This window comes from Mustela putorius, unplaced genomic scaffold, assembly GCF_011764305.1.
Source record: "Mustela putorius furo isolate JIRA1106 unplaced genomic scaffold, ASM1176430v1.1 tig00003976_pilon_pilon_pilon, whole genome shotgun sequence".
NCBI classification, from domain to species: domain Eukaryota; kingdom Metazoa; phylum Chordata; class Mammalia; order Carnivora; family Mustelidae; genus Mustela; species Mustela putorius.
In genome coordinates this window covers 4,583,340-4,604,414 of record NW_025422118.1, presented here as the reverse complement: position 1 = coordinate 4,604,414, position 21,075 = coordinate 4,583,340, and the positions used below count along the sequence as shown (strand labels likewise).

General features: G+C 45.0%; 1 protein-coding gene across 4 annotated transcripts in view; it reads left to right on the top strand.

The window, feature by feature from the left end:
- Positions 1–5,233: 5,233 nt before the first annotated feature.
- TACC1 (transforming acidic coiled-coil containing protein 1) overlaps positions 5,234–21,075 on the top strand; it is a 115,211-nt gene continuing 99,369 nt past the window's right edge. For 3 of the 4 annotated variants that reach the window (XM_013059265.2, XM_045070925.1, XM_045070926.1), the window contains exon 1: positions 5,323–5,407. The gene's annotated coding sequence lies outside the window, so the exon portion shown is untranslated. Of the gene's footprint in view, positions 5,408–21,075 lie in introns of all 4 variants that reach the window. The other variant, XM_013059266.2, reaches the window with a different exon arrangement.

Genomic DNA, 21,075 nt, shown 5'->3' with positions numbered 1-21,075 from the left:
GAGGAATCAGTCTGTAATGATAGTAATGTTGGCATGGCAGTGACCGAGTCGGCCACCCTTGCTGGCATCCTCACCCACCAGCCTTGTCTCTGTACCTACCTGTGTGTGTCCTCTTTTCAGAACGAGCACGTAGGAGGTGCTGAAAGGTATCTTTCATAGGAATGAGTGATACAAATGCATCATAGAGATTCTTTGCCTTGTTTTTCTCCTATTTGCCAGACCCCACATCTGACTGGCTGGGGCATAAGGGAGGCGAGCCCCGGAGGACTCTTCTTCGCAGTGTTGTGCCTCACTTGTCCGTTCATCCCCACAGCACCCTTGCAATCAGTATCACAGGTCTGTGAGCTCTGAGTCAAAAGCCAGGTGTGCTGCAGAACGCTGATTGTTTTTCAAATTTGAGGAAGCTAATTCTGCATATTGTACCTTTTATTAGATCAAATCCACAGTGGGTGGGGGAGGAGGCACTTTGTAATTGAAATATATAAACCCTTTTGCAGGGAAATGTAAGAACATTCACACTGAGAAGGAAAATGCATCAGTTTAGGTCAGGTCTTGCTGCCAAGTGAGTTATGAAATGCTTCTGGTTTTCTGAGTATCGGGGTTTGGAAATGTCGACAAAAGATCCTGGATCTGGGAAATTCTCACTTTTTGGATGAGGCAGCTGAGGTCCAGAGAGACAAAGCAGCGTGCCCAAGGTCACTGTACTAAGGTAAGAAGTCCGGATTAGGATAGGGCTGCTCTTTCTCTGGCATAATTCTGGGCTGTTTTGTCCTGTCTGCCACCTGATGGAAAGGAGCAAGTGGCAGCCACAACTGGGGCTTAGCTCCTATACCAAGTTTGGAAAGAGTTTTCTTTCTGGAACAGCAATGCCTCCATCTACTGGACAGATGCAGAATGACACCTGACCCTCACAGAGACGTGAAGTTTACTGTGCTGCTCCAGGATTCTAAAGAGCAGCTGAACTTTGTCTTCTGTGTCTTCTTTGTCTTCTGTGTGTAAATCCTATTTCAGGGACCAGAAAGCCACTACTATTTTACCCCTACATAACCCATCCATTAAAATAAAACAACAACGGGGCACCTGGGTGGCTCAATCAGTGAAGCATCCAACTCTCTTGATCTGAGCTCAGGTCTTGATCTCAGGGTCATGAGTTTAAGCCTCACCTTGGGCTCCACTCTGGGCTTTCTCCACTTTCTTTAGTAAACTAAAGAAAAAAATTCTAAAAGTAAAACAAAACGACAACTACAAAACTAATGAGCCCTCTTTCACCCACTTGCCAGGAATTCTGGAGAGAAAGTACCTTGTTACCACACCTGCTGCTCCAGACATTCCCCACACCACACACTCATTGCCCCCCTGGGGTCCGTATCGCACCTGTATTTCCCATGATAGCACCTGGAGCTGCCAACTACACTTGTTTGCTTGCTTGCTTCTTCTGCCATAATTTCAATTCCTGCACCTTTCAGGGTACTCAGAATAAGTAGGGGTATTTGAGAAATGAAAAATCATAATGAATTTATTTCAATAGCCTAAGACAACCAAACATTTGCTTATTAGTTCAATGCACACACAGTAATCCTACAGTAATTAGTTCCTAAATCTCAGAGTAATTACACTTTTAAAACCCTTGCCTGAATATGAGTGTTGGTAGGGGACAGAATGGAAAGAGCTTGGGGATATCAGTCCCTAAGAAAGCACATCGTCAAAGAATCACAATAGGCAGAATAATTGGCTCCGGTAAGAATGGATTCTTGCCTTGAGTCTCCTAAAACTCGAAGTGAGTTAGCCAAGGAAATAAGAAACTGGATGTGAAATACGGATGGCACTTTGCAAATTTGGGTCGACTAAACAGATGTATTTCCTTTTTTCTTTTTTTTTTTTTAGGCACATGTATTGTTTTTTGCAATAGCTTTCTTTAGATATCATTCACGTACTATAAACTCACCTGTTTAGAATGTACGATTCATGGTCTTTAGTATATTCACAAAGTCGTGCACCTGTTGCCACCATCAGTTTTAGAACCTTTTCATCAACCCCTGAAGAAAACCTGTGGTTTTAACTACCAACCCCAACTCCACCACGACCCCAGCCCTCCGCAACCACTTCCTCTCTGTCTCTGAAGATTTGCTCATTCTGGATATTTCACATAAATAAAATCATATAATAGATGGTGTTTTGTGTCCTGTTGTTTTCCCTTAGCATAGCACATTCTAAGTTCACCCATGTTGTAGCATGTGTCAGCACTTATTTCTTCTCATGACCGATATTGTATTGTTATGGCCATGTCCGTGTTGTTTACCGACTCATCAGTTAATGACCGTTTGGCTTGTTTCCATCAGCAGCTGAGATGCATAGGGCTACTAGAAATATTCGTGTATAGGTCTTTGTGTGGACATACATGTTCAGTTCTCTTGGCTATGTACCTAGGAGTAGAACTGTTGCGTCCAATGATACAGAGATGTTCCTTTCTGCCCCCTACCAGATTACAAACATCTCCAGGGCAGAGTTTGAGGTCTTCATCTCCTGCCCCAGTCCTACGTACATAAATTTTCATTAAACATTCATTGACTGGAACGAAGAAGTGAATGTTATTTGCAGTTCTAACATGGAACATGGAACATGGTAGGGAGTTGCGGGACTAGACAGGCAGCATGAATAAAGTGAATCTTCAAAAAACTTAAATCGTGGGGTGCCTGGGTAGCTCAGTGGGTTAAAGCCTCTGCCTTCAGCTCAGGTCCTGATCCCAGGGTTCTGGGATGGAGCCCCGCATTGGGCTCTCTGCTCAGCAGGGAGCCTGCTTCCTCCTCTCTCTCTGCCTGCTTCTCTGCCTACTTGTGATCTCTGTCTGTGAAATAAATAAATAAAATCTTTAAAAAAAAAAAAAAACTTGAATCGTGAACAATCTTTAAAAAAAAAAAATCATGAGCAATCTTGACACTGTCAAGTATAGTTGCAAAAAAACATCTCAGGACCCGAGGATCCCTTTTGTAAAATGAGAGCAACAATACCTTATGGAGTTGTTGTGTTAAAATCATTTTCCATCTGAGAAGGCCTCCAGTAGAGCGGCACACACACTCGGCACTTAACCGACCAATGCTATGGAGCCGGTTAAATTCAGTGTGGTCCCTCACCTACAAACCAATCCAGACTCTGGCCTTTTGTGAAACCTTGTCAAGCTTTGAAACCTTTTAACCTTGAAAAGACTGGGTTTTCATCTCACCTTCGACTCTGTCTTTTGCTGCCCATAAAATTGTTATGCCTCTGTCTACATTCATATCAAATCAGTTAGTTTAGCAAGTGGAAAGAGATGTCTGACTAATCTAGTGACTCTTAATCTCAGGATAAGAATTAGAAATGCCACCCCACTGGGGTCGCTTTGGGGACACCATTGGTTACCTATCTGACTCTTCATTTAGGCTTGGGTCTGATCTCAGGGTCATGAGATTGAGCCCCACGTGTGGGTCCAGGCTCAGTGCGGAGTCAGCTTGAGTTGCTCCCTCCCTCTGCACCTGTGCCCTGCTCTCTCTGTCTCTCTCTTTCTCTTTCAAATAAATAAAGTATTTTTTAAAAATACCATCGCACCAATTCTGCTTGGCAACATTCCCCTGTCCTTGTGGCAAGTGGTGTCCATGAAGCAGTATACCCCATATCTGGGGAATTAGACTTTTGCCCTCATTTTGGGGGCATGATCAATCTTTTTAGGACGTAGTTTGTCTATTGTTTAGATACCAAATAGACTCAATTTGTCTACGTCTTTTCTGAGTGTGATTTTTGAGATCATTTGGGGACAAAAACCAAGTGAAGGAGCATAGTATATTACATATACTATTATGTTAAGGTATGTTAGAAAAAATTGGGCATTTAGTTAAATAACGATGGGTCAAATTTTGTTGATTGGGATTATCTCCACACTAAACCAATATTGAAAGGACAGAATCTCTAAATTTCAGAACACGAATGCATTTCAATTACTTTCAAGGTTAGGTGCAAAACTCAAGCTAGCAACTGACCTACATCAGTCTTGCTTTATAGCCTAGATAAAAATGTGTTCTCAATACATTAAATCGAAAATCTAAAAATTGCTAGCCTCGGCCTATTATGTATGCAGTATAATCTTTGTAAATGAAGGAGACTTCTAAAACATCTGAAATTTTCTAACCTCACAAACTGGCAAAAAAAATTTGTTCTTATCTGGCTTACACCATTAATTTATTACTCACCTTCTCTTAATAAGCAGAGCAGAGGGGATGTCCTCATTTCCTGTTTGTGAACTAATCCCCAATTAGCACTGTGAGAACTACTGAGTTTTATTACCAGGGTCAACAAGTACCCTAAAAGTTCCCAATTTGTGGTGGCATTTGACAAGGCACAGACATGCCACCCTCCGGGCGATTCCCAACAGCTAAATCTTACTTTAGATGGCTTCTCAGTCCAGGCACCCCCCACCCACCGCCTCCAAGAATCACCACCAGCAATGTTGCAGCCCCATCCCTGAGGGGTTGAGGACCTTGTGTGTGCTTGGAACTGGACTCTGTTTGGGAAAGGTAGCTAGTTCCTGTGTCCCCATCATAGAAAGACCTAGAACTAAAAGCAGGTCTTGGAGACCAGCATGCACCCTCTTACCATATTCCTTGCACCCTGAGCTGTGGGCAGAGATGTGAGCACAGAGGAGGCTGACCTAGACCCACAGTTTAAGGACATTTTCACTATAATCTTTTTACCAGTTATTATTGGTGTTTTTCCATTCCAAGGGAGGGGAAAACATATTCAAAAGGAATATGGGTGTGTATATTTCTTGAAACCCAGAGGTTCAGATGAAAAAAACAATCCATCAAAAATGTTTTGCGAACTTTTGTTCGCAAAACAAATAGCCTTCTTCTTCTTCTTCTTTTTTTAAACTGAACTTTGTAACAGGAGAAATTCTCTCACAAGGAGAGAGTGTTCCTGAGCCAAGTTTAGGCAGAGGAAAATTTTTCCAGCATGTCAGGAACGAAGCTGACGTTCCATTAAGAAAAAAAAAAAAAAAGTGCTAAGGGAAAGAGTAAGGGGGAAAGGGGTACCAGAATTCAGACGGAGCTTTAAAATTCCAGGCGGGGCGACCAGGGAAGTCCTCCTCCTAAGGGAGATCGCGGCACATTTCTCCCTGGAGCTCCCAGCCCCAGTGGACATTTCCTGTTCTGCCTCTGGAAATTCAAGCCAAAAATTACAAAACATCCTTTTCCCTCTGACCAAGTGCTTGGTTCGAAGACCATCCCCTTCCCACGGGGATCTCAGCGCCTGCCCTCCCCTTCCTTCCGCGGAACCCCTCCCTGAGCAGCGCCGGCTTCCCAAGGAGGGATGATGGCTCCGCGGTAGCAGGTGGTGCAAACGGCCTCGAGAAACGACCCTGGGGACCCCCCCCGGAGAGGTAGGCACGGGGGACTGGACATTCTGGCGATCGTTTGACATTTACTGAGCAAAAGGAGGCACTTGTCCTTTAAGCCTTGGGCTGAGGGCGTTCTCTTGCCCATGGGTGTGTGCCGTGGGTGGGTGGACGCTCAGGCATAAGGTCAGACATTTCTTTTCCCTCTGTTTCCAAACTGAACTTTAACTCTTGGGCTCCCGGAAGCCCACGTTTTGTTTGAGTTCTGGTATGGAAAGTGTTGTGGCAGAATTCTGACAGTTCCCTGAATTCTGGAGTGTTATTTTTTGTTTTTTCTTTTTGAGTCCCTGGAATGTCAAGGGACATTCAGCTCTGGGGAGATTGACGGAGAGGTGCGGGAAATGCCAGGACCGGACCAAATGTCCTGCTGGCTCCCGGGGCTCTGTCCTCCTCCCTCCCCAACACCACCAGGGGCACACTCTGGAGTTGACACTCTGGAGTTGACCCTCCGGATGTGGCACATGCCCCGGTGGCCCTGGATCACCAGTGCTGTGTGATTCTGGGCAGAGCCCAGGTGCAGTTGGAGACCCAGGTGACAGTGGCAGAGGAAACCCGTCTGGCCAGGAGGCTGCATGGGGCGCTGGATTTGTTAGGGATGCGCTGCCGGCAGTCGGTGGCTGGCAAGTTGGCCTTGGCACCGCACTTGCTGACATTGGACTGACACTGGGAACTCAGCATGGCTTTGTACAAGGAGTCCTCAAAAATTTATGAAGCAGTCATAAATGAGGCATTTCAAACGCCCTTAGCTTGAACTCCTACTCCTTTTACTTATCTGTACTGCACGTAGAGATCCGTAGCCACACGCGTATCGCCTTGCACTGTTGTCTTTACAGGCCAGATCAGTGAGAGGGGCATTGAGCAAATAGTCATAACTTACTAGTGGGTGATCCCAAGACAGCAACGCCCTCATGCTGGGCACTGGCTGTGTGTCGGGGTATCATTCTAAGGGCGGTAGGCGTCATTGTCATCATCGTTATTTATAGATGAGGATGTTGATGTTGGAGAAACAACCAGTCCATGGCAGAGATGGGACCGGCCCTGAGGTAGCCTTGGTCTCAGGTCCCCCCAGTCGTGGTCTGAAACCAGGCAGAGCGAGTTTGAATCTTGGTTCCAGCAGTGCCTGGTAGAGTGGCTCTGGACAAGTTAAATGTCCTCGGCCTCCTCATCTGTAAAATGGGATAGTAATAACCCCACCTCATAGAAGTGTTGTGAGAGGTAAGTTTGTTTTAGACTATTTTACTGAAGCTAAACAACGCAAACAAGCTCTTCCCCACCTCTCTAGTGTGTGGTATCAACGTAGAAAGATCTTGTGCAACTGCAAAGCCTCAAGGTTCTGTAGGAGCCAACAACAGTGCCATGCTAGGATTTGCACCTTCCACGAGGGACATAGGAATTTACATGCCAGCCTGTCCAGGACTGTAGCTGCCAGCTCACTGGACTCCAGGCTCCCTAAGGGGAAGGTTCATGCAGTAGATGTATTCGTTTCTCTTACAAAATGCTTCTCAAACCGTGGTCTGAGGACATCATTGCTGTTAGAAGCGACCCAGGGTCCTTTTGGGGGAGGAGTTCAACCAGGAGCATGTGAGTGCTCCAGGAGCCTCCTCTTCCCACGTCCAGCAAAGCAGCTCTGCCTTTCCTGACATATGCTGGGGTGCCCAGTTGAAAGAAAGTTTTGAAAACCGTTTTCGAAACTACTAAGCTGGAACGAGTAACGTGTCTGGGGTGAAAGTGACTGCTTCTGGAATGGCCTTGTTCACAGCGGGATTTCTACCTTCCCAGCTTAAGCACTCACTTGGCCCTCCCACTTCCTCCTACTTCACAATCATCTCCTGCCCCGGGGACACCCAGTGGAGCCCGCCAGCCAGGTGTGGAGATGAACCCTTCCATCTCAAGCAGCCCCTTCTCACGTGCAGGGACCTCAAGGCGCAGAGCCCCCGAGAGCTTGCGTTGCAACCTGGCTGCTCTCTGAGTCTTTGCTGAAGGTGCCCTTCTCGACCCTGCTTGCAGTTACAGACGGACGGCATGATCAATAATTGTAATAGCTGTTATGGGTCTTCCTTAATGACAGCAGCTTACTGATTGAGCCAGGCACTGTGCCAAGCACATCACATGGATTAACTCGTGTAATCCCCCACAAAGGCCCTATAAGGCAGTTGGGCACGCCCCCCACTCTGCTAATAGGACACCTCAAGGTAGAGACACGAACTGGCTTGTTCAAGGGCACCCGGTCAGTTACTACTGACAGTGGGATTGGAGCCCCATCCCGAGTGTGAACCACGCTGCCTCAAATATTTTTGCAGCCCTGTTTGACAGAGGTAAGAGGGATATTTGTGGTGAGTGTGTTTTGTTCATAGTTTCGGCAAAGGATGCCCCAGAGAAAAGGCTGGAGGGAACAGAATGACAGGGTCAGGACAGAATGTTCCATGGAAGGAAGGGTACTTCTGTGAAAGAGTCAGTTTTGTTCAAGAGATATCACCAATAAACTTCACTTCTCTCAGAGGCGGTATGGTTAATTGGGAAAGAGCAGCTCTGTAGCCAGACTCCCTGGGTTCACATCCCAGTTCTACCACATATTAGCTAAGTCATCATAGGCAAATTACCCAAGCAATGCTATCCCATGTAGAGGGACGATAGTAACAGTATCTATCTCACAGAGATATTATTACGATAAAATGATTTAGTTCACAGAAAGCATTTAGAGCTGTGTCTGGCACATAGTGAACACTCAGCGAATTATGCTATTACGTGTAAAAGAGGTTCCTGGGTTAACCTTAGGTAGTTGGGCAGCCATCTGGAAATAAGTAACTGCTGTTCAAGACTATAAAAGGGACACTAACAATTTCAGCTGTGAGCTCGGGGGTAGAGGGCTGTTCCTGGACCCCAACGAGAAAGGACCAGGGTCCCTGAGAGATAGCTTCAGACCTCCAAGAAAGAGCTGAGATGTACTCCCAGAGATTAAAGAGGTAGAACTGAAACAACTAGTCTTTAGGGTCCCCTTGTCAAATTGGACCCTTTGATTAAAAGAGGTATAATCTATTTGTCTTTGAAGTTACGGAAATTAGTCCCACCTCTGACCTGTTGTTCGTTCTTTCTTTCTTTCTTTCTTTCTTTCTCTTTAAAGATTTTATTTATTTACTTGACAGACAGAGATCACAAGTAGGCAGAGAGGCAGGCAGAGAGAGAAGAAGGGAAGCAGGCTGCCTGCTGGACAGAGAGAGCTCGATGCGGGGCTCGATCCCAGGACCCTGGGATCATGACCTGAGCCGAAGGCAGAGGCTTTAACCCACTGAGCCACCCAGGCACCCCAAGACCTGTTGTTATTTCAAAAACAAATTTGCTTGTTTTTTCAGTAAGTAAATGCCATTGGCCAAACCACTTGTATTTTTGGAAGGATGACTTTAGGATTTCAAGCTGAGATACAAAATTTAAGAGCTAAATATAGCAGATTTAAAAAACCAGTAGGGAGATCATGAATTACAAAAGAATTTTGTGGCATTTTCAAAGAACAAATCTGGGAGCCTGGCTTAAGCCTCTATTAAATTTGCAATGATTTTGAAAGTTGTGCACATCAGTTTGCCAGCCTTTACTGGAAGTAAAAGCAGGCAAGAAATAAATTAATAATTGACATTTACTGAGCACTTCCTAGGAGCCAGGCCTTATTGCTAAGTGCTTCATCTGCATTTTCTCATTTGTTTAATCCTCAAAACTGCACATCGAGTGAGGACTCCTATTATCTCCCCTTTACAAATGAGGAATGCAAGCTCTAGAGGAGGAGAAATATACACAAACACACATGGCTGGTAAGCGCTCAGGTCGGCACTAACTCGAGGCTGGTTGGCCTGTGAGGGCTTTAAGCTTACCGTTTGGTTCTAGAAGATCTCCCTGACTTAGTCCATTTCTGTCTGTTTGAAACGTGCCATGTTTGGAAGAGGATGGAGGGGTGGGAGCCCCACAACATGAGGTCTGAGAGCGGCACTCCGGTGCTCTGGAGAACAGCGGCCGAATATACAAAGGGCACTGATACTGGGGCAGGGCGTGGGGGGGGCGCCGTGGTGGGCCTGGATCTAAGCAAGCATTCCATCAGGCAGGGCCCGGTGTGGGGAAACCCAGAGTGGGTTGCCGTCTTAACCCCTCTCCATGCTCTCCCAGAGGCCCTGTGTCCAGGGATTCCTCCCTCCTCCTCTGCAAGGATCTCTGCCACTTTCTGTCAAGAGAGAGAAAGTCCCAGCTGCGGCCTCCCACTGAGCCCTGCTCTGCACCTCATACCCTCAGTACCCTGTGTCTAAAATTAATCTTAGTTCGGGGACGTCTGGCTGGCTTAGTCGGTTAAGCGTCTGCCCTCCCCTCACGTTATGATCTCAGGGTCCTGGGATTGAGTTTGCAGTGGACTCCTTGCTCAGCATGGAGTCTGCTTCTCCCTCTGCCTACCACTCCCTCTGCTTGTGCTCTCTTCTCTGACAAATAAATAAATAAAATCTTAAAAATAAAATAAAATATGGGGCGCCTGGGTGGCTCAGTGGGTGACCCGTGCCTTCGGCTCGGGTCATGATCTCAGGGTCCTGGGATTGAGCCCCACATGGGGCTCTCTGCTCAGCAGGGAGCCTGCAAAAATAAATTCTAATTCTTGTCCATCAGAACTCCCTTTGAGCAGTGCATGACTTTTAGCAAACCACCGGGAAGCGACAAATAAATGAACTGAAATGCAGGTTTGGCTTTAGTGGGAGACATAGATTTTGCAGTGGCAGTGAATAGGGGAAGCATTTTGGAAGAGGAAGACCACCCCTAGGCATCCCCTAATTATATTCCACTGTTGTAATCTACCCCATCACTGGAAAGGCTTCTGAGAGTCTGAGGGCCACAGTGCAAGCTTCTCTTGTGTGCTTTTTTTTTATTTTTAATTCCGTTAACCAACATATAGTACATCATTAGTTTCAGATATAGTGCTCAGTAATTCATCAGTTACATAGAACACCCAGTGCCCATCATATCACGTGGCCCCCTTTATGCCCATCACTCAATTACCCCATGGCCCCACCCACTTCCCTCCAGCAGCCTTCAGTTTACTTCCTAGAGTTGAGAATCTCTCATGGTTTGTCTCCCTCTCTGATGACTTCCCATTCACTTTTCCCTCCCTTCCCCTACGATCCTCTGTGCTGTTTCTTATCCCTTTTGTTCTTGATAAAGAAGCTGTTTAACTGAATTCTCAGAAGACATTTTTAGCACCGACTCAACGAGGACAGCTCTACCGGGTGGTGTGAAGTGGGTGATACCATCCCTCAGTCCCCAGGGCCCTCTCTCTGGGTCCTTTGGTCCTTCCTGGTGGCCTCGCTTGCACCCACCTTCTCGGTTTCTCACAGGCTCGCTCCTCTTCTTGCCTCATCTCCAGTAGGACCTTGGGGCCCTTAACTCACTGAGTAACCTTAAATCACACAGTTCCCCAGAGTGGGTGTGCATACAACGAGATCCAAACTGTTTTGCTGGGAACAAGATGACAACGGAATTTAGGAATCAGCAGTTTGGGGAGGGTTTTTAAGGATTTAGGGATAGAGGTCCTTGTCAGACCCCCGCCCCCACTCCTAAATGACACACTTATAAACCAGTGCTCAGGTGGGGTTATGGAACGTCCAAATTAATGATGACGGGTGGGGGCGGGGGCAGGGAGGAAGTCTGTTGTGTATCCCAGGCCACCCAGGGTAGAGGGAGATGAGGGGAGGGGCGGGTAGTTTACTCCAGCACTTTCTGGCCTGAAGGGCCCATGAAGATATTCTCTTCCCTCCATTTTGAAAAAGAGGTTGTAAAGAGACAGAAGCAGACAGGAGTCATTGAAAAGGCAGGCATATTACAGAACAAAATGTCTCAAGGCGGCAGGGGAAGGCTTGGTGTATGTTCTTTGTTCAGTGTGGGGCTCTCCTGGACCCTTGGAACTTTCCATAGTTGGACTCTCTGGCTAATTATTACCATCTGTGTGGTTGCTGGCAGCCACCCCTCTGCTGGGCCTGCCAGTGAGTGGCCGGGCCAGCCCGAGGGCCGTACCAGCTGCTGCCAGCTGCTGAGGGCCCCTGGAGCTTTCTTGAGGAATGAGCAGACGCACCCACTGACCGTGTCCCGGCCATTGGGTGAGTGGTATGCCTTTCTGCCTGCCTCCTCCCATGATGCCATTGGCTGTCCGGGGCCCACTCACAGTCCCTTTTCCAGCATGCCTGTGACATGTCCACATTTTAAGAGAGCACAGCCTGCTCCTTCCCTTGAAGCAGCCCGTGACCAGCATGTACTGCTCGTCCTTGCACAGATGCAGAGATGCGTCATGGAAAAGAGAGGCCTGCTTCTATTTTAGTAAGTAAACAGCTGTCAGGACTCTAGACACATGTCAGCCTCAGCCTGGTAAGGCATCTAGTCAGCTTCTAGAATCCCGAGCATCAGAGTTGAAAGGGATCTTAAAGACTTCCTAGTCTGAATCCTTCATTTTACAGATGAGGAGACAGAAGGCTCGTGAAGTATGGACTTGCCCACAGCCACAGAGCTAGGATGCCGGGGGGTCCCACAAAGCCTCTGTCTCTGATTCACAAAGCCAGTCTGTTATGTGGACAGTCTTGAGAAGGAATTAATATTATGTGGGTGCCAGATAGTTCCACTTGCTCTTATAAATCCACTCTCCACTCTTCTCCACTCTTCTCTGTGTCCAGGAGGCTGACGTAAATGGCTTCCTTGCATTTAGGACCAGAGGCCACTGGCAGGAGATCAGAGCAAGGGAAGAGAGTGGTATGAGGAGCTTATTCCCCATGCTCCTCTGCTGTGGGCCAACTGTGTCCCCTGACTGCAGGCCACGGCTCCTGTCAGACGGCCCTCTCTCCCCCCACAGCTCTGTCCCCCTAACCATTGAGGTCTGGGGTGGTTCCGGAGTCTCCCCCACGGTCAACTCTGTGAGGACCCTCTCTTGAGGTCTCTCAAAGTCTACTCAGTCCTTCGTATACAGTCCCTTCATTAAGAACTCAAGCGGGGGAGGGTCCTGACGGATGCAGATGGGTGGCTTTGTTTGTTATGGACAGAAAAATCTATCTGAAAGGAAGGTAAAATCTAGGAAGACGGTGTGTAAGTTTCCTGTAGCTGCTACAGCAAATGACCTCACATTCAGTGGCTTCAAACAGCAGAAATGTATTCTTTCACCGGTCTGGAGACCAGAAGTCCAGAATTAGTGTCACTGGGCAGAAATCGAGATGTCAACAGGGCCACCACCGTCTTCCAAAGGCTGTAGGAGAGAATCTGTGCCTCGCCTTCTTCAGCTTCTGGTGGCTTCCACTGTTCCTAGATCATGGCCACATCACTTCAGTATTGGCTTCCATGGTCTCATTGCCTGTTCGTTCTTCTGTGTGTGAAATCTTCCTCCCTTTGATAAGGACTCCTGTGATTGCATTTAGGGCCCACCCAGATAATCCAAGATAATCTGTCTGTTTAAAAATCCTTAATTACCTTTGCCAATAAAAATAACATTTTTCTAATTAAGGTCAGTTACAGGCTCCAGGGTTGGGACCTGATATCTTTGGGATCATTGTTCAGCTTACTACAGAGAGAGACAGAGGTGCTGATGGATGCCTTCAAAACAATTTTGTTTAAAACGTTTTATTTTATGTTTATTTGAGAGAGAAAAAGAGAGTGAGTAAGAGTGAGCGAGAAAACAAGCAGGTGGAGGGGCAGAGGGACAACCAGACTCCCCACTGGACAGGGAGCCCGACCAGGGGCTCCATCCCAGGAGCCTGGGATCATGACCTAAGCTGAAGTCAGATGCTTAACCAACTGAAACACCCAGGTGCCCCTAGTTTTGCATTTTACATTTAGGTCTGTGACCCATTTTGAGTTAATTTTGGGAAAGGTATAAGGTCCAGTTCTTCCAGCACCATTTGTTAAAAGACTATCTTTGCTCCCTTGTCTTGCCTTTGCTCCTTTGACTGTATGTATATGGGTCTGTTTGTAGGTGGGTCTATATATATGCTCTCTGTTCTGTTCCATTAGTTTGTCTATTCTTTCACCAATACTACACTGTCTTGAGTATTGCAGATTTATAGTCATTCTTGAAGTTGGGGAGTGTCAATCCTACAGCTTTGTTCCTGTCCTTCAAACTCATACTGGCCATTCTGGGTCTTCCACATCTCCATTTAAACTTCAGAATCGATTTGTTGATATCCAGATGATTTCCATGGTGGTTCTGCTTATGAATCTCTGCTCTGGTAAGCAATGACTTTCTGTACTTACCTGTCTGTGTCTCCAGTCTCGGGTGCAGTAGTTTGCCTGATGTCCTTCCCTCCTACAGATCCAAGAAGAGTTGTTGATTTTTCAGTCTGTTCAGCTTTTTACTTGCTGTTAGGACAGAGTAGTAACTTCCAAGCCCTTTACATGCAGTACCAGAAAACTCCAGAACAATTTTAATGGCATGCATTTATTGATACCTCTATGTTTTGATAAAAGCATTGGTCAATTATTGGGAGACAAATATTGCTGAAGATACCTTTCAGCAACCATTCCTATACCTATACTCTAATTCCCTTATCTTTGGGTCTGGCTGCTGGATATCACTGTGACATTTCTGTTCTGAAGCCAGGTGTGGCGTCCAGGCAAAACGTTGTGGGAAACAAAATATCGGCAGATGTGATGGGGACATGCAAGTTGTAGAAAGGCTTAGCCTAGGAGCATTTAGTACATGGAAGTCGTTTGACTCAAGGGTTTAAAACCTAGAGCACAAAAACTGAAAGAAATTACCTACTTCCATCATAGATAAAGAAAATGCGACCCGGAGAGGGGAATTTCCCTACGCACAGCTGGTGAATGAGAGATCCGGGACTAAAACAGAGGTCATCGGACTCCGTCTTAGGGCCTCTCCGCTATGCCACCCTCTCCTCTCTTCTCACATCTTTTTACCAACTGCCCGTCTCTGGGCAATCTTTGACTATTCTTTGTAGGATTTCTGCCCTGAGTAGTTCCATTTGCTCCAAGTTGGTTGACAGCAGGAATGAACAAGATATCAAGTCTATTACAACCCAGAATAAGAAAACAATGCTGAGAATTGTGTCTGATTTCAGTGCTGCTCAGAGAGACAGTCCACAACAAGATGAAGAGCTGGTCTCAGAATGGAAACCAACACACCGCTTCCTACATTAGAAGGTCTTGCTGTGAACAAACCAGCTGAACTGAACAGTGTCCTTAGTGATATGGTTGGTTTATAGTCTACTACAAGCTCCTTAGCTCATCACAGACAATGTGATAACCACTGGCGATGAGCACTGGCTAGAGGACAGCAGTAAGAGCATAGCTTCACTGCTGCTTAGGCACACCTGTTCCCCAAACAGGTCAATGATGATAGACAAAGACATCAGAGAAGGTAATAGTTCCTTTGTCAAGAATGCATTTCATCATACAGTCCAGATCTAGGACCATTTTTAAGGGGAATAATGACATTCCAGAAGTCATCCAACAATGCCTGATTTATGGAGCATAAATTTTGGGTGAATAAAAGAGAAGCTATTTTTTTTTTAAGATTTTATTTATTTACTTGACAGAGATCACAAGCAGGCTGAGAGGCAGGTAGAGAGAGAGAGAGAGAGAGAGGCTGAAGCAGGCTCTCCACCAAGCAGAGAGCCCGATGCGGGGCTCGATCCCAGGACCCCGGGATCATGACCCGAGCTGAAGGCAGAGGCTTTAACCCACTGAACCCCCCAGGCGCCCCAAGAGAAGCTACTTTTAAAGTGCTAACACAGTGCACAGCATAGTAAAGCACTATATAAATAAATAAATAATTTTATTACTACTGTGTCATCATCTGGTACCAGGTGCCTATGTTAAGTGAGAAATGTGAAGAATCTAGAGGTTTCCAGCTTGAAGTAAAGAAAACTTGGAAGGAACACGAGTCCCTATGTTCAAAGAGCTTTCGTGTCGAAGAAATAGACCCATTTGTTCATTTTTTTTCATTTGTTCATTCAACTGGTAGATCTTTTTGAGTGGTCACTGTATTTCCAGACTGTTTTCCAGGTACTTGAGAAGATTGTGTGGGTGAGAATAATGAGGTTCTGGGCCTCGTGGGTGGGAATGGTTATAAGACCATACGTAAAAATAAAAATAATTTCAGAAGAAACCAAGACAAGGTAAGAGGATGGAGTGGGGATTGAGAGATAACTTTTCCAGACTGGGTAGTTAGAAGTCCCCTCATTGAGGTGGTGATATTTGAGTTGGGTCCTGAAAGACAACAAAGGCAGCTGGAAGAGCTCAGGTAGGTCCTCCTACATAAGTTATTAGAAATTTTTCTTTGGGAACATTTGCTCTTCATTTATTTATTTGTTAAATCATTTACTTAGATTGTAGAAACTTATGCATAATTATTTCATACTTCAGGTTATAATCCAACACTAATTTGTTAATTTCATATCTCAGCTTGTTCCAGCTTTGGCCATCGGGAGCTCTTCCAGCTGGTTTCTTTGTCCCTATGTTATACCTCTATCAGTGTGGGTTGTGGTGGTGTGTTTGTTTCTTTCTTGAGCACTTCTTTACTTTCTGGCACTCTAAGATGCTCATCTTGTATATTTCTTGCCCCAGTCCTAGAATCACCCATTTCTCCAAGTACAGGTAGTCCTGGTTCCTTTTATTGGAGAAAGGAATTGAAATCAAGCTCTGTATGTTTGTATGTTTGTTACTATGTATGTTTGTATGTTTGTTACTACTATGTATGTTTGTTACTACTGACGGATTTTTGTTTTTACACCCTCTTGGCTGGTAGAGCAAGATACATGTGTGTATACTAACTTGGATATATACACATATTTATAAATATTTCTATGTGTAACCATCTGAATCTATATTGAAAAAAACATGGATTCATAGTGATATCTTTAACTCTAATCTATTACCACATGGCTCTTTCTAGACCTCCATTTGCTTACCTGTAACTTCCCACTTCAACTGAGAAACCTGGCTCCCACCATCTGCCATCCATTTACTTCATTGTTCAATTGCAATTTACATGTATAGTGTTATTAGAATTACGAATGTGTGCTTCTGTGGGAAACAACTTTATCAGCCAGAATATAGTGCTTCTGTGTATTTGATGGCTGTTAGACTTACGGACTCCACTTATTTCCAAAGCTACTTAGGTCAGCACCTTTCCTCCCTCAACACCTTCAAGTAAAGGTGTTTGTATATTTGTAATACAGTTGGATTGTTTTGTCAGTCTGCATTCCATCCTGGGATCTCCTGACCTCCTAAGTGATTTTTCTTTTATACATGAAGGTTCACTTTGATGCTGTAAAATTCTATGGGTCTTGGCAAATGTGTAGTGTCATGTTTCTGCCATTACAGTATTGTAAAGAATAACTTATGCCCAGGGCACCTCCTGGCTGGCTCAGTCAGTAGAGCATGCAACTCTTAGTTTTGAGGTCACGAGTTCGAGCCCCATTAATTAAGTTTACTTAATTTAAAAAAAAGAAGAAGAATAGCTCATGCCCTAAAAAAAAACAAAAAACAAAACAAAACAAAAAACATGAAACCGTGTTTCATGTATTAAGGTTTATTGAGGTATAACACTCGGACAGGAGAGAAAGCAAGATTGGGCAGGAGAGCCTTCAGCCTGCTGTTCTGACTACGTCTTCGCCAAGCCACTGAGGAGCTCCAAAGCAAACATTGTCCACTAAGAGGAGTGCCATTTTGGGCAGAAGTGGTCAGGTCTTTATACTATCGCTTTGCTCAGCCATTCTCTGGGACCCAGAGAAGACTGAAAAGCTGAGGCGGACCCTGAAGTCACTAACAGCTGGAGGTTATCAGCTAACCACGTTCCTTGAAGCTGGGTTGCCTAAGTCCTTTCTTGGAAAGGGATCTGAGTGCTGCAATTCTTCGCCTGCCAAAAATATCTCTGAAAATTGCAAGCAGAGGTTGGCTGATCATTGGTCATGATTCTCAAGCAGAAGATTCCTGAATCAGGTGGGATTTGGAATCAGATGATCACTGGACCCTTTCAGCTCTTGTGCCCTATGACTCCTTCAGTGTGCTTTGATGCATGCAATGTGGGTATTGTGTTTCTCCCATTCATTCCACCTTGCTCAAGCCTCTGTTTCCCTTCTTGCATTTCTGATGCTGTGTTCCATCCTAGAGGTAGGATTGGTGTCTTCCTCCTGGGGACTATTTATGGGGAAGAGCCACTAGTGCCACCCATACTTTTGGATTCCCAAATGCTCAAGAAAATGGTTATAGTATCAATGGCCATGTGGATCACAGAGTTGAATGCAGATAAAAAAAAACTTTTGAGCCCAGGCAAGAAAGTTGAAAAATTCAAAGCTGAGACTACTCAAAGCAAATCCTGGTCTGATCCCACCCCTCCCCAGAGCACAGAAAAAGGTAAACAAGAGCACTCCCTGCTGATCAGTGCACATACTACATCTGGCCAGGGATCCTATTTTATATTCTTCCATCCTCACTCCCACAGGAGCCCTGGATTTTCACTCACAGGTTCAGAATCATTGCAGTGCAGATCTGGTCTTTCTCTGTAGGAAGGTGGAAGACTCAGAGACTGCTTGAGGAAAAGGTGGCTCTGAAGTTTGGTTCTACCTGCATTTAAGCTTCTTTGTATTCTTTTGTGAAAAGCCTGTTTTATTCTTGTAACTTGGCAGCTCCGGCTGGCTCACAAATGTCCTAAGATAAATAATTAAGGTCCCGACATGCCCTCAAAGGACACTCTTAACTTCTAAGCCAAAGAACATTTTATATTTACTTTGTCTCGCTTTAGAGATTTCCTTGGAATGTTTGCTTCTGCTTTGCAGCATTTTTAGGCTCCATATATCCTGGTGGTTTGCCCAGTCAGAAAACAGTAGCAGTTTTTTTTAATATTTATGCTGTTATTTTGGTACAATGAACCATCATATTGATTTTTAATTCCAAATTTAATGCACACAAGTTAAAGCACTTCCTTGAACCCAGACCCTCAAGACTCTTGCCAACTTTCTTTCCTTTTTTTTCTATCTGCTTTTTCATTTCTTGGTGCAATGACTAACGTTGGAGCCTGCTGGGTCATAGAGTGGAAATACAGCATACTTACCCTACTCTCCAACCCTCAGCACTAGTCAGTGGGGTTGGAATCCATGTTTAAGTACCCAGAGGTTGGGGCACCTGGCTGCCTCAGTCGGTAAAGCACGTGATTCTTGATCTCAGGGTTGTGAGTTTGAGCCTCACGTTAGATGTAGAGATTACTTAAAAAAAATACCGAAAGGTTTCTCCCAGGTCTCTACCCCTGAGTTAGCTGAGACCCAAAAAAGTACCAAGAGTTAATGTTCTAAGACGCTCAAGGTTACTGGGTCCAGGATGTTTGAATTACAGGCAGGTTCTGGCTCTGAAGACAATGTCAGGGCACAAAAAAATATCCTGCTTTTAAAACAAAATCAGGGCGCCTGGGTGGCTCAGTGGGTTAAGCCGCTGCCTTCGGCTCAGGTCATGATCTCAGGGTCCTGGGATCGAGGCCCGCATCGGGCTCTCTGCTCAGCAGGGAGCCTGCTTCCCTCTCTCTCTCTCTGCCTGCCTCTCCATCTACTTGTGATTTCTCTCTGTCAAATAAATAAATAAAATCTTAAAAAAAAAAATAAAATAAAACAAAATCAATAGAAAGCACACAAAGGGCATAGTCCCAGAACCATTATGTAGGAATAGAAATGACAAGTAAATGAAATAAAAACAAAAGAAGGTGTTTTTTTAGTTGTTTTTTTTTTTAAGTGCTTTCATTGTTCTCCTGGAGAATACAGATTGAAACTGTGAACTTGGCAGCTGTTCCCGCAGTAGGAGGGCAGAATCACAGGTCTGAAGCACAAACTTTATTCTGGAAACTGCCCACTTATTATGGATGACAGTTGTATCACCTTGAATCAGGGAACAAAGACTGTGTGTGTGTGTGTGTGTGTGTGTGTGTGCATGTGCGTCAGAAGTCAGCTTTGCTAGTGCAAAGTGTAAGAGAACTGTGATACACAAAATGGGAGAACTGTAGAGGAATTTCTGAGAATTAGCCTTAGGCAAAAGGCATTTGGCTGGAAACTTGCACTGAAAACCTACCTTGTAAATAAGCATGTGACTTTCACCTGACTTAATTTTCTTCAGTCCCAAGGGCTCCAGTCAGAGCAAATGTCCTGGTCTGGGTTGCTGGCATGTTCACTCTTCAGGGTAAACTGAGAATAAATTCAAAGACATCACCAAAGGTAATTTCTTTCTTTGACACTGAGTATAACTGGGATGGTTTTCAAAGTGAAACATTCATATTTTCTAATCAAAGTAATAGATATGTAATCTTTGTATTTGGATTAAGTGTGAATGAAGGAAGTAAGAAGCGAGGAAAGAACAAAGGACTGGGCAGGGTGGGGAAATCTGAGTCCTGGTTGCAGGTTTGGCACTGTCTCTGTAACCTTGGGCAAGTCTCAAATGTATCAGGGCCTCGGTTCTCTCATATTAATAAAAGAAGCTGAAACTAGATGACCTCTGAGATCCTTTCCAGCTCTGTTCTAGAAATCAGTCTTAGTTTTAACTTTTTTGTTGAGTTTAGGCCGTGCCTTAACAATGATATGAGGCAGAATTAGGGTCAACAGGGTCATTGTGAGGCTGGAGGAAGGTGTCAGGCAACTCATGCCTTCCGCAACATTGTTGCAAAGGTGAATTCAGAGTAAGATAGACATCAAGGTAGGTGTCTGTATGTTTTTGTTGAATGAATGAGTGAATGAATATATGAATGCAAAGATAAATGAATCTCTCAGGGCAGGATTGAGGAAGAGAATGGAAACATTTGGTTGGAGGAAGTTTATTTGGGATAAAGCACAGATTTGCATGGGTGGCAGTGATGGCTGGGGCAGGTTTTTTGGACACATTCAGCAGAAGCTACACTTCAGCCCTACAAAGCATTAGGCTTAGGGGCTAATTTACAAAAACTTTTTTTTTTTTTTAAGATTTTATTTATTTATTTGACAGAGATCACAAGTAGGCAGAGAAGCAGGCAGAGAGAGAGGAGGAAGCAGGCTCCCTGCTGAGCAGAGAGCCCTAGGATCATGACCTGAGCCAAAGGTAGAGGCTTTAATCCACTGAGTCGCCCCACAAACTCTTTTTTTAATTAAGATTTTATTGATTTATTTGAGAGAGAAGAAGAGATGGGGGAGGAGCAGAGGGAAATGGATAAGCAGACACCCCACTGAGCATTGAGCCATTCTCAGGGCTCGATCTCACAACCCTGAGATCATAACCTGAGCTGAAACCAAGAGTTGGATACTTAACCAACTGAGCCACCAAGATGCCCCTAATTTACACACACTCTTTATCTAGAAAGCAGGTGGAATGATTGCTGGTAGGGTCACTCAGCATTACCATTCTTCCAGTACAGATGGTTCGACTACAGGGTAATAGGACTTTTTTTCCTCCATAATTTAATGACCAGAATATAATTAGGATATGCTTGGCAGAAATCTGAAATATTGGTGGTTAAGCAATATGTAAGTTTATTTTTTCTCTTGTATAAAAGGTCTGTAGGACAGACTTAGGGGCTCCATGGTATCAGAAATTCAGGCTCTTTCAACATCAGGAAGTATGGCCACGTGAACCAAGCTATCCCATCTACATACATTCCAGCCAGCAGGGAAAAGAAAGAGCCAAAAAGGGCT